The sequence below is a fragment of the Podarcis raffonei genome, chromosome 11, assembly GCF_027172205.1.
Source record: "Podarcis raffonei isolate rPodRaf1 chromosome 11, rPodRaf1.pri, whole genome shotgun sequence".
NCBI classification, from domain to species: Eukaryota; Metazoa; Chordata; class Lepidosauria; order Squamata; family Lacertidae; genus Podarcis; species Podarcis raffonei.
In genome coordinates, this window is record NC_070612.1 from 33,706,240 (window position 1) to 33,719,658 (window position 13,419).

General features: G+C 42.8%; 1 long non-coding RNA gene across 2 annotated transcripts in view; it reads left to right on the top strand.

Moving 5' to 3' along the window:
- The window catches only part of LOC128422999 (uncharacterized), an 81,361-nt gene that overhangs the window by 45,630 nt on the left and 22,312 nt on the right, over window positions 1-13,419 (top strand). Inside the window, exons 2-3 of one of the 2 annotated variants that reach the window (XR_008332639.1) lie at window positions 257-368; window positions 1,071-1,171. This is a non-coding gene — a long non-coding RNA (uncharacterized LOC128422999). The remainder of the gene's footprint in view (window positions 1-256; window positions 369-1,070; window positions 1,172-13,419) is intronic. The other variant, XR_008332640.1, reaches the window with a different exon arrangement.

The following is a 13,419-nucleotide window of genomic DNA, read 5'->3' on the forward strand; positions in this document are numbered from 1 at the left end:
TACCAGTTGCAGGAGGGGAGAGTGTTCTCGTACTTCAATCTTGCTTGCAGGTTTCCCTCAGATATCTGAATGACCACTGTGAGAAGAGGATGTTGGACTAGATGGGTCATTGGCCTGATCCAGCAGGTTCTTCTTAAGCTTTATGTTAAAGTCCTTATGGTGCCACAAGACCCATTATTGTTCACACCAGATCCATTGTGTCCTGATAAGTCCTAAATTTCAAACCAAACTAACATGCACTTGCTGATTTTTGTAGCATTCAGCACTGACATCAGGCAGGAGAGAACAATGAGTGAGGCAGCTTAATCCACACAACCCTCTCCCGTGCCTTTCGATTGTAAGATTTCTACTCATCCACTGCACCAAGAGTTAGTATTTCTCATTACTGTTCTTCAGGTTACTGTGCTTCTAATCATTTGCGTTTTAAGCCAATGAGGAGGAGGGAGGGAATGATTAGGTTCACAATACAATCTACCCCTTCATAATTTGTAGGAAATTGAGAGCAAAACATTAAAAATTGAGTGCTGCTCAATAATTCATAATTCCTCAAAAGTGAAATCCACCACTGAAATTCAAAGGCTTTACTCATCTCTAGTAACAGCAGTGATGGGACTGGAGGAGCTCCAGGCCAAATTTACCAACAGTGGATGACAAATTATATTTTCCAGTTTCATCGCTGGAGAAGGATTGCTGAGAGACACAGAGAGACACTTCCGGGGAAGGGCTGAAAAAGCTGCCCTAGAGACACCTCTCTATTAGACCTCAAAGGCTCACTTTAAGTGGCATTTGCACTATAATCCCAAACTGGGCATTTAAACAAGGGCAGCAAGCTTTAACTGATTAATCCATATGATTTATTGATTTAAGCACTTTGGTGGAATTGTAAGTTTTTCCACAATCAGTTAGTTGAGCAATTTCCAATGCATGTGAGGGTCTCCCTTCCTCAGTCCAAGCTCTCTGTGGATGGAAGGACAGCAATTAAGCAAACAGGATGGCAGGAGGATGCTGGTGTAGCAATATGGCTTCAACACTTGGGCCAACACCTATTTCTCTTCTCTTCCCACCTCTAGGAAAAGCTGCAGCCAGAACAGATTCTTTCCTCTTTCTCCTTTTTGCAAGATTACTTGTATCACAGGAGATATGGAGAAGCTGTACAGGTTGGGAGTTGGAGGTATGGTTTTTCAGTGGTTCTACTCCACCACCAGCACCACTTACAGAGTCTGATATTGGGGGGGTATTGTGACCTTGCAACACAACTAGGGGGCATGTCACTATTCTGCCTCCCATGCTGTTGCTATAGACATATGAGGCCATCAGGCACCTTCACCAGGGGATTTGGGGCATAGTGTCACCAGTAAGCAGACAACACCCAACCTGGCCCTCTGAAACAGATGAGGCTGTGGCAGTGCTTCAAGATAGTAAGGGACTGGATGAAGCTGAATCCTGACAGTTTTTGAAGTTTTGGGGTCAGTGGCCTGTTCTAGATGGGGCCTAACCCCCCCTTAAGGAGAAGGTTCAAAACCCAGTGGTCTTCCTTTATCTATCATTGTCAGTGGAAGCCAAGTGGCTTAGGTGGCTAGGAGAGCCTTTGAGCAGCTCTGCCTAGTTTACCAGCTACAGTTATTCAGAGAGAGAGAGAGAGAGAGAGAGAGAGAGAGAGAGAGAGAGAGAGAGAGAGTGTCTAGTTGCATGTTATGGTATCGTAATATCTTAATTACTGTAATGTCTTAAAGACCATCTGGAAACTTCAGTATGTGCAGAATGCTACTGCTAGGATGCTGTCTGAATTATCTGTGAAAAATCATGGTACACCTATTTTGTGTGGTCTGCACTGGATATTTTATGTGTCACCAGGCCACAATTAAGATGTTAATGTTGACAAAGCACTCAACAACTTGGGACTTCATTATCCATTGGCGTGTCTTTTGCTTTACCAAGTAACATGGGTCCTAAAATGGGCAGAAGAGACCCTTCTTGTTGTCCTGTTGGTGAGAATGGTTCACAGTACACTAACATGGGATTGGGCTCCTTTTCAGAAGTGGTGCCCCCAGAATGAAATTCAATCTCCCTAGAAGCTCAGCTGGTCTCTACATTGATGGTCCTCTGGTGCCAAGTCAAAACAGACTTCTTCAACCAGAAGAAGTGCTGATTGCACTCTCCAAGGTTCTGCAGTTGGGGGGTAATATGTCTGCTGTTGTATCTATATATAGTTAAATTTCTATTTGTTGCTACTTTTTCTTGTTCTGAAGTTTAGATTGCTATTTCAATGATAGGTTATATTTTTAATCTGTATTTTGTTGACTTGTTTGTAAACCACATGGAGATTCATTTGTGAAAGGTGGTTAAGAAGTGCAACAAATAGATAAGTAAACCTTGCTCTGATTGTAAACTCCTATGCTGGTGTCACAACTTGTTGAAGTTGGCACAGTTGGGAAAAGCTTGCACTGAAATCTACAAAGCTGATTTTTAAGTAAATGGCCGTGTTTATATGGCAAGCCCTTTGTGTACATGTCCCCATTTTTTTATTAGTGCACACACACATACAGCCACATGCACGTACAGCACCATCTGAGATCACTGGTTCCTCTGGCTCACTTAAACCTTTTAATCTTCCCTAGCCCTCCTGTCTGTGTCATAAACTGAGGGTGCCTGGGATTGAATTTAGCACCTTTAATACTAAAAACCTGGTGCACAGTCACAGTGCTACAGTTCCTTTGCCCAGTGGAAATGTGTCCATATGGGGGGGTGTCCTTCTTGGGGGACAAATGGGGAAGCCATGCTTACACTATAAAGACAATGCGTTGAAGATTAGGGAGGAATCTTCATTTTGCATTCCGGTCTCCTCCTTGCAGTTTGTCCACAAATAGCTCCTGGGTAAAACAAAATATAATGTGACAATATGGGCATTAATCGGTTTCAGTTTAAAACATCTTTGAAATGGGCTAAAAACTATGATTGCTCCAGATAATGTTTCCTTTTCAAGCATTTTTTTGCCACACATATTTTTGTCTGAAGAGCTGAGAGAAATAAAATGATATACTGTATTATATCACCTTGGTGGACTAGGTGCACAATTGATAATAGTTATACTGTTTCCGAATGCATAACCTCATACAGTTACAGCAGTTAGCGGCACTAAATTTTCCTTAAATGAATGTCCTTTGACATAACATAGTAATCAATGGGATGGATGGTCTTTTCCCCCCCTTTACTGTCCCCCCCTTCTGTTCACATTATCCTGCAACTATTTGCAAAGTTCTCAAAATATGTTGATTTTGTATTGTCCATATAGTGATGCCAGCATCTTATTACGGACATGTGGCTCATTAGTTGGCAGTTCACTGTGTAGTCAATATACCCCCCACCCCGCCCCAATGTTTTGCTTGAATTCATTGTCTGGGAAGTGTATTTGTATTCCACACTGCGTAAAAATAATTCCCAGGGTTAGAATTCTGCTCCTAATAATAATTTCAAATTCACCCTTTCTAAAATTTACTAATATGTGATTTAAATAAAATTGCAGTGTATCTTCTTCCCCAATGATTAATTTTATTCAGAGAGCTTTTCTGTCATAATCTCCCCCTGATATTTACAAGGAGAAAGGAAGAAAGAAAGAAAGAAAGAAAGAAAGAAAGAAAGAAAGAAAGAGAGAGAGAGAAAACATAAGGTGAATTAAATGCATCTGCTTATAATCTGAACAAATATCCTGGAATTGTTACTTTGCAACATCAGATGCCCCGTTGCTGAATCACTTTGCACCAGATAGCCATTCCTTTGTGGACGTATCTGCATCTAGACGTGCGTGTAAGGCAGAACATGTTTGCTGACCGTTTCCCACTCATGGTCTGGTACTGATTTTGAGCACGCTTTGTAGGGTTTTATTTTAGTAATGTTAAAATATTGTGATAGATGGCAGCTCGTCGCCGTTAATTGCACTAAAAGCAAAAAGGCTTATTCCTAAGGAAAATTCACAGCTTGTATAAATACAAATCTCTCCCCCCCTTCCTTTTCAATATATGTACTAAGCCTCCGTTAGTCGAAAGGATCATTCTGTCTGCAGTCACAGTCCTTGGTAAGCTGCCAAGCACAATAGGGCATTAATTAACATGTGCCAGGGATTCATCAACATGCACAGTGGTATAGAGCCATTGCAAGCTCCCCCTCCCCCTCCCCTCTTCTCCTTTGTCCATGTAATTCATGAAAGATCTTCTCCAGTATGTAAATCACTTCTTGCTAAACACCCAGCAATACAGCTCCCTTTTATTTTCCAGAACTATTGTCGGTTTTCTTAAACATACAAGGAAGACATTGATTCTCTCTGTCTCCTTCCCTAAATAAATATTTAAAAAGGGAAAAGGGAAAAGGTAGATGTTTATACACATGCTTTAAATACATTTGAAGGTCACTGGGATAAAAATGTGAATGCATTTGTTTACTCACTATACATTGCTCCATAAATAAATCACTTGATGAACTACAATTTAGAGGGGGGAGGGGGAAGAAGCAGTGTGTGATTCATTTTGCTAAATGTGGTGCCACAGGGAATTGTGGAATTATTCTTCCCATTAGCTCAGAATGACAGTAAGCTGACCTGCTAACTTATGGGGATGCCTACAAAAATATCATAAGTCATGCTGTATCGATGACCCACCAGTGACAAAGCAAATAAATCAAAGAATTAAATTAAATTTCAATTAGCTGTTGGGTTGCCCTCATTTCCTTTTATTGCTAAGGATTACCCAACTCCCATCCTATCTGCTGAGCTGCTATTAATGTTGCTCCGATAACATTTCATCCACATTTAAGTGAAAATGCACAAAGCTGTTGACTAAACTGTATCATTATTTCATTGTTTTACTATATTATTCTTTTAAATCATAGCCGCACCTTTTGTCTGAGGGATCATTTCCTATTCTAGACTATAGACTGGGGGATGTGTGTGAGTTAGCCTGCAGTGTGGTTAATGTGTGTGTGCATGTGTGTTCTTAATTCATGGAATAGCCTGCTTTGGATTAGGGGGAGGGAACTAGATTACATTCAGTCCTGTCTTTTAGGATTTCCTGAAATTCTCAGAAATCTTTCATTATTAAGTCATGAACTTTGTGGTAAAGCAGTGTCCACATTCCTCATTCAGACTATTGTTCTCAGCTGTGTAACCTGGGAATAGTGCTTAAGAAAAACTACTAGCAGAAGTTTGGGACTCTGTTCTGTGTCTATCAGGCCAATCTATAACCTCATCTACAAGACCATTAAGACAGAAAAACATGGATTCAAATAAACCAAGTAGAACGTCACGTCAAGTCACAACCGCTGCTCACCGACAAGACGGTAAACGGCCGTTCATAATCTAGGTGCCTGTAAGATTATAGGTTAGAGCTGTAATAACACCTCCCTCCACAAGCACAACTAGTCTTTTATAGTTTCCTGAAAACTTATGTTGAAAGACACAGACTCCCCCATCAAGTTGATATATGAAGGTGTAGCCAATGTGGTGCTCCCTAGATATTTTTGGGCTACCACTCTCATTGCCATTGACCATGCTGGCTGGGGCTAATGGGAGCTGCAACCCAATAACAAATGTAAGGAGGGAACCACACTGGCTACTCCTGCTTTAGTGTGTATAAAATCAAGAGAAGCTTTGTCTCCATATATGCAATGTTTTGAGTTCCAGTACAAGAAGGAGGAGGAGGAGGAGGAGGAGGAAGAGGAGGAGGAGGAGGAGAAGAAGAAGAAGAAGAAGAAGAGGAGGAGGAGGAGGAGGAGGAGGAGGAGGAGGAGGAGGAGGAGGAGGAGGAGGAAGAAAGACAGCTATCTATACTTTTATGTTGACCTCTAGGAATCATTGTTATGCCATGACACTTAGTCCATGATGGAATGTTTTGTCATGAAGAAATGAAGGTAATGTGATTTTAAAACTTGAATGAACCACACCAGTTATTGAAGGGAATGAAATGTATAGCTTTGCTGAAGTCTTAAGATCTAGCAACTTAATGGCCATAACACAGTGCACTATAATGTTCATTTAAACCCCATTTAATCCATGGGGCTCAAGCATGCCGGGCTCCATGTTGGTTTGCAGCATGGACCACAATGATCAAGCTACATAACACAGTGAGGTTCATAATACCAGCCCAGAATATTTGGAAATGTAAGTGCAATGTTGAAAATGAGCTACTGCCTATGACATTACGCACAAAACAGCCACTATTTCTCAGCTGCATTCACTCTCTTAACTAAACTTTTCAGGAAGCAAATTGGAGGCCGACCAAAAGAGAGAGAGACAGAGAAATATTTTGCCAAAGTGGTTTACTATGTTATATTTAACAAGAACAAGATGCTCTCCTGTCAACACTCATTTTCTCATACTATTTATTTCAATTGTTGCTGTTACAAAGTCAGCATGTGCTTTCATTTTTACACATGGTGCTATATGAAAAATAATGCCAGAATCTTTTGTTTTCACCCAGAACAGCAAATAACGGCGGTTAACTGTACAGCAACAATGCTTATTTAAGGATGCTCCCTTGCTAATGTATGTGGATATGTTCTCAGATTTGGGAGTCAGGTGGTGGTGAAGTATAATGAGAAATGCAGGGTACTGTAAAGTTCCTAGGTTGGCCAACCACATTTTTAAAATACAGCACAGCCCCTGGTTGGAAATGGGCTCTATAAAAGAACATTGGCACAGCAATTGCATTTACAGTGAGCGGGTGACATTTTCAAAAGCACTTAAGGGTGTGATTCACTTGAATGGGGGCATCCATGATGATCTGCTGACTTCAGTAAGAAAACACAAGAGTTAGCGATCAATCTTAATCACTCTGGCTATGAATTGAAAGGGCCCAACCCAATGGGAGAGAAGCCGCATCATTCTTTTCTATAACAGGGCAGGGGCATTTCTGAAGACGGAAAGAGGATATCTTTGTGCAAATGGGCTCTGGATCCAGTGGTGCACTTCAGTAATATTAGACTATCCTGGTCTTTGAGAGGGCCCATTTCAGATGGTAGAGAGGTGTGTTGCTTCAAAATGTGGCGCACCAGCCCTGCTTCATTAGGGGCAGTGGAGGCTAATTCACTGGGGCAAATCAAATCAAATACTTTTATTAGTATCACAGTATAAAACATTTCAGGTCACTGGGATAATTAAAAGGACAAGGGTGATGTTGTCAAGGGTAATAAGGTCACACTGTGATGGTGTGCACTTAAATATTCTGCTTTGCCCTGTCTGTTCCCTGAAAGGATGGTTCGTTGGGAACCCATTCTGGTAAAATTGTGGCTAAAAAGGAAGTTACTAAGGCAGTGATATCTTTGTCCCAATCTGCCAGGAGAAATCTCATTTGACTTCTTCTCGGATTTATAGACTGGAGGTCCAACATTTTGCTCTGCATCCATTGGGGCTTATGGGGCATTCCCACTGGTGGAGGAACGGGGGTGGGGCGGGGGGAGTGCACCACCCCCTGCACCATCGGGGAGGGGGGTACCATCGCGGCTGTCCCCCAGACATGTGCCACGCCCCCGCGGACGGCATGCCACACCACCGGGATGGACGTCCCGCCCCCACGGGTGATGTGTCATGCCTCTGGGACATGCACCACACCCCCAGATGCATGCCATGCCCCCACCTGCTCTCCGCCCCCAGTGCCGAAGCATGCAGCTTCACCACTGGGCATTGCCCCACCCACCTCAGTCTGTCTTCAGCCAGCCCCACCACTTGCCTGCTTACTTACATCCTGTCCAGGCGGCGGCACTGCCTGTCAGTGCTGCCCTTGTAGAACAAAGGAGGATGGGGATGAAAATTAGTTGGCTGTGCCTGTCATTGGCTCTGGCCCCACCTAGTGTTGGCCTCCCTACCTTCATCCCACCAGTCTCAATGTGCACCAGCCACCTTTGACTAGGGGACCCTCTGCTCTTTCTGCTGAGTGAGACCGTGGAATTTTGACCCAATAGCACCATGCTCTGGTTCGTATTCACTGATCATGTGGAGTACCTTGGGGTTGACATTTCTCTGAATAGTTATTTGGGCATTCAACACACTTGCATGTAAGCACTCAGATGAGGCATGCAGGGATCATCCCATGTTCTTTTCATTCCATCAGACTGCAGAGCAGAAGGGAAGCAGGGCTCTGCAGTGAAGCAAGCTTTCTTTTGACTGTGTTCACATTCCTGTTTACTGTGTGCTCACTGCATTTCCAGTGCCGGCTTCACACTTTACCCAAAATGCATATGTACTTTGTTATAAGGTACTACTTATCCCACAGTCATCTGGTTGGCCACTGTGAGAAAAAGATGCAGAACAAGAGGGGCCACTGGCATGATTCCTCAGGCTCTTCTTGTGTTTACCACAAGGGGCAGCAACATTTGGCTTCCAAGGTCTGCAGCACTAGACTCCCAAGTCCATACAACTTGATAGTCGTGAAACCCCATGACAGCTGCACATCAATTTCGGCAGACCTCTGAATCCCCAAATATTTTGGATTATCCATTTGTACATGCTGCATATTAAGTAGCCTAGAAGCTAAAATTACAAACCATACCCCTCAGTGATAAAAAGAACCTCAGTAATAAAAAATAACCTGGGAATGAACATACCGTAGCAACAAATCAATAGTTTGAATTAGTGTTTGTGAAAGAGTGTATGAAAAAAATACCAGGAAAGGGAAATATTTACATCCCTCTCCAAAGAGGAGGACCAATGCTGTTGCTAAGTGTGGCAACTGCTGGCTTAGAGAAAGATATGCCACCTTAAAAAAATGCTACTAGGGATGTGCTTGCCTTAATTCAGGGGTAGGCAACCTAAGGCCCATGGGCCGGATGCGGCCCAATCGCCTTCTCAATCCGGCCTGTGGACAGTCCGGGAATCAGCGTGTTTTTACATGAGTAGAATGTGTCCTTTTATTTAAAATGCATCTCTGGGTTATTTGTGGGGCATAGAAATTAGTTCATTTCCCCCAAAAAAATATAGTCCGGCCCACCACATGGTCTGAGGGACAGTGGACCAGCCGACAGCTGAAAAAGGTTGCTGACCCCTGCCTTAATTTTATGTGCAGAGGTAATATGCTAGGGACTAGGTAGAGAGGACTATCTTTCTATCCTACAGGTCTTTAGAACATTGCAGTTCCAGCTTCTCTGAAACCACCTTATATAATTTGTACTAACTGAGACATACCAGAGTTGACTTGGACACTGAAATTTGTAGCTATGTCTACACATGCCACCCTCTGCTAAACACAGCAGCTACACAAATATCTAGGATCCAGATGGCAATGTACTACAATGTCCTTTTAGAGCCAATACTTGTGTGTGTGCCAAACAGTCCATTGAAAACTGGTCCAAGTACAGTAATTAATATAGCAGCAGGCTGTGCAACACACACACACACACACACAGAGAGAGAGAGAGAGAGAGAGAGAGAGAGAGAGAGAGAAATGCTAAAAGAGGGAAGGGTCATAATAAATACAGTACAGTGAGAATTGCATCATATTGCTGATGGGATGGCCATAATGGCCAAAGCAGTAAATGTGTGGAGAAACCATCAACATCGTCACTTGAAAAATTTCAGTACGGGTTCCAAAGTTCATCTAGGCATGGCAGGGACCATGGGGATAAAGTGTGTCATTCATACTGAGCACCATTAAGAAACAGGCACACCAAAGAGCTACAAAGACTCTCCTCCCTGGAAGAGAGGGGAGTGGTTGTGGGCGGGAGCCCGAGCTCCGCCCCTGGCTGGGGGCCTTAGCCCCCGCCCCTCACCTGGCTGGCGCCCACGCCCACCGGAGGCAGCCAACCAGGTGACTCCGGGGGGCGTGTTTGGCAGCTTAATGCTGCGGCTCCAGCTCCGCCTCCTCCTCAGTCGTCATCGTCCCGCAGCGAGTCACCCACCCTCCACTCCCATTTAGCTCAGGGTCTAGGTTTTTTGGCCTTGCTATGGACCTTAGGTTGGTCGCCCCGGTTGTCTGGGGGGCCTGGTAGGAATTTTTCCATTTGGCATTAGGCTTTTTGGTTTTTTCGCCTACCTCGTAGCAATCGTCACAACTTTTGTGGTATTGGTGGGTAGGTTAGGCATTGGATTCATGTGTGTCAAGGGCTAGGTGTGGCCATCGCCTATGCTATCTACCGTGGGTTATTCCGTTAAAGGAATCTGGCGGTCGTGTATTCCGTCCGATGCCTGCTTGGCGGGAGGCCATGGCACGACCCTCGGTGACATCAGGGGGTGAGCCTATAGTTGGATTAGCATCAACAGGCTCCACCTACTGTTGAATAAACCCACCTCCTATAGTCATCCAATGCCTAAGCCAATACCTTTTCACTGCTGTAATCAATAAAGTTGTGGCCTTTTCTTGCCCATTAACCTTATATCACGTGTCCTTGTGTGTTTATTTCACATAGCGGGGGTCGGGCCCTCGATCCACAACTCCAAACCCATGAAATGATCACACAGAGGAAGTAAGGTGATGTACGTGTCTCTTGACCTTTAGCCTACCAGTTTGGGCAGGCAAGTGGATAGACTGTGACAAAAACTCATGGAACACTAGCTATTCTGATAATCACAACAATGAATATTTTAAGATATTTTATCTGAAAAAGTTCTTCAGATACATTGGGTTGCATCCATCCTTTGGCCTTCACAAATGGCTTTTCATTCAGTGGAGGAGCCCTCCTGATGAAAATTGGAAAGTGACTTCTAGTGATTCCTCCCCCTCTGGGCAGTCCAGACTGTTCTGGATTATTTCCCAACCCTCTGGAGAATATTTTTATAGAGGAGAAAGCGCTGCAGGGGGAAGGGGAATCAGTTAGTGTCACGTGTCTCTCCTTCTTTTGGTGTAAGTGAAGTCTGGATCCCAGTCATTATTTTAGTAATCGTTTCAGCAGCCCTGCAAGGAAGACCAATATTAGTATAGGCCACTGACAATTCTGAGTTAGATTCAGACTGAATTCATTCCAGTGAGTTCAGCAGGATTTGAGTTGGGTCATGTCTGATTGAAATTTCCCATTGAAATTTAGTTAAAGTGAGTTTAACTGATTTACAGTGTAATCCTATATACAGTATATTTACTCAGAAGTTACTCCACTGTGTTCAGTGGGGCTTACCCCCAGGTAAGTGGGTATAATATGACACCCCAAGTCTGTATCTGCAGCATTTTATATAAAAGGCACAAATACTCTCATGAAATTTAGATTAAATATGCACAATTCACATAAAAACGGTGGGTGTGGGATTTACTTGTGTATTTTTGGAGGGGGAAATCCTTTGTAATACCTTGTCTATATCCATTCTGTCTCACATATAAACTCACTTCCAGCACTTTCCCGAATCTGCATTTCAGGCATGCATAGCTGTTACACTGTCTAGTCCCACACACCAAAGTCACCCCATGCAAACAACCCTTTGACCCACCCTCATACACAAAGCATTCACCTAAATGCAATTCATACACAACACAGACCACTCACACCCCTCATTTATACCATCATTTTTAAAGGATTTGAGTTTTCCAGGTCAGGATTTACAAAGGCCCAACCCTCAAGCCACATACCCTATCATTGTCATACTGTAATCATTGGTACTTCAGCCTATCTGGAGTACATAGTTTGCAGGAGCAATTAGGCCACACTGTTGTAAGTGTTTTAAGTGTTCAGCGAACTGCCTCATAATCTTCAAATCTTCTCCTGCTTCATTTGGGAGTAGGATCATACTAGTGTAAGTGTTCTGTTATGTATATGCTCATTGTACTGAGCAGAATAAGCCTTTCATCTGGATTAAGGCATCTAAATGCAACGGAAATACAAACAATCATCAAAAAGAATATGACTAATGAATCAAGTGTGCCCCCATTTAGAAATACACGGTACATATTTTAAAAGGCAATGACATGAATGAATCAAAGTACGGACTTGGTGCCATTTCAAAGGTTTAGGTTCGCAAGCATGTAAGTGACAGGATAATTGGACCCTAGGACTTTGAGGCTAAAGAAGAATCCAGCTAGTAGAATGATGAGCAATAAATACAGACAGTTTACTTTGAGTCTCTAATGACACCTTCTTTAGAAAAGTGCTAGCTTCCATGAATAAATGGATGTCCCCCCAACCATAATGGAGTGGCAGTAACAAATAATGGAGCAGCGTAGCAAAAACCAACAAGACAAAGACATACATTAGCATCAAAATGTTTAAAAAATAAAGAAATGATGGGGGATAGATTAATTTCAGCAGTCTAAGGAAATGAGAGAACGTGAAAGTAAAAGAAGGAAAGAGGAAGGAGGAAGGAGGAAATGAGACATGGGCCCTCCGTTAACCCTAGCCTAGCCTAAATGAGGAATAAACATGCTTGGTGGCCACAGAATGCAGGCTGCTTGGAAGATGAAGAGGACAGGATGTGGTGGTGGGCAAGGGTAGATTGGAATGGCTGGCTGGCATCCTAGACAGGCACACTTCCCTTAGAGAGGAAGGCTACAGTGCAACATTTGTTTGCAGGTCCTGCTTGCGGAACATAATGAGATGCTAAAATTGATAGTACCACATCAAATGGGAGATCCCATCTGTGTCCCCAAACCTTAACCACTTCATACAGGTAAAAAAACAAACAAGAGGAGTAGACAGAGAGCTGGCTAGACCCTTTCTTCTTGCTTTGCTAGTTTTCAACGAGAAGGACCTAAGAAGCTACCTTACAGCAAGTCAAACCTACCATTGTCCAGGGTTTCAAGGGACATTCTCAGCCCAATCTGGAGGTTCCTGGTTGGATATGGAACATTTTACATGCAAAGCAGATGCCCTGTGAGTTGTAAACTGCCCAGAGTGGATGGGGAAACCCAGCCAGATGGGCAGGGTATTATTATTATTATTATTATTATTATTATTATTATTATTATTATCATCATCCTTCTTCCACATGTTCTCTGAAAGGATGCAATCGATGCTTTAAATATATTTTTTCATTTTTTTATAATTTACTTTTGCATTTTAAATTTTACATACATGAAATCCCCTTTGATTTCCCTCCCCCTCCCCCTTTGTGGATCTTCATATAATGATTTCCCCTCTGCATCTCTTCCGTAACTCTATTGTTATAAATCCGTTGCCAATCCATAGTTCAAATTTTTACTGCAAGTTTTCTGTCAAATCTACCAATGAATGTAATTGTTTACAATAATTTTTCAAATAAATTATGACATTTCCCCATTCTTTATTAAAATCTGCCTCTTCCTGATTTCTAATTCTTCCTGTAAGTTTTGCCATTTCAGCATAGTTTGTCAATTTTATCTGCCACTCTTCCTTGGTCAGAATTGTGCCTTCTTTCCATCTCTGGGATAGAATCCAGGCAGCCATGGTTGCATACATAAATAGTACATAAATAGTATCATCTGATCCTTCGGGATCTCCGTACTTAGAATTCCTAAAAGAAAAACTTCTGGTTTCTTAGGA